This window comes from Myotis brandtii, unplaced genomic scaffold, assembly GCF_000412655.1.
Source record: "Myotis brandtii unplaced genomic scaffold, ASM41265v1 scaffold395, whole genome shotgun sequence".
Classification (NCBI taxonomy): domain Eukaryota; kingdom Metazoa; phylum Chordata; class Mammalia; order Chiroptera; family Vespertilionidae; genus Myotis; species Myotis brandtii.
The window spans coordinates 3,127,754-3,128,322 of NW_005365155.1; positions in this window are offsets into that span (position 1 = coordinate 3,127,754).

Sequence of the window (569 nt, forward strand, 5' to 3'; positions counted from 1 at the left end):
AAGGTCCTTCTTCTAAAAGATGTGTTTCCCTTCAGAGCTGACCGCCCTGTGGCTCCGAGGGAGTCTGGTGTGTTTGAGGGAGGTTCTGGAAAGAGTGGGCGAGTGACAGAATGGAGAGAGGGGGTAGAGAAAGCCGTGTGTATCCTCACCACTTCCTGAAGAGTCCTGGCACTGAGAGGCAGGGGGGGCTTACTTCGCTAATGATGGGCCAACCTTCCGGAGGTAGAGAGAGAAATCTGGCGGCGTAGTCGACATGACTGTCTAAATAAACATGTGCGGACGCCGGGGTCTGCTGGGCGTGCTCGGCAGGAAGGAATTCAGCTTGGAAACCGCTCTGTCACGAGACACTGCTGGCTCGAGGCAGCTTGTCACGGGTTTTTAATGTATAAAACCCTTTCACTTACAATGCCCTTAAAAACACAAGTGTGGGGTATTTTTATAGTCCCAGAGCCGTCCTCACCAGACAGGCAGAGGCTCCTGAGGTGCTGGGGGAAGCTGGAGAGGGAGGCCTATGAGCGATGGCCCGGCAGCAGCCCCCTTTGCTTTGTGTTGTGCTCGCTAAACCCTGG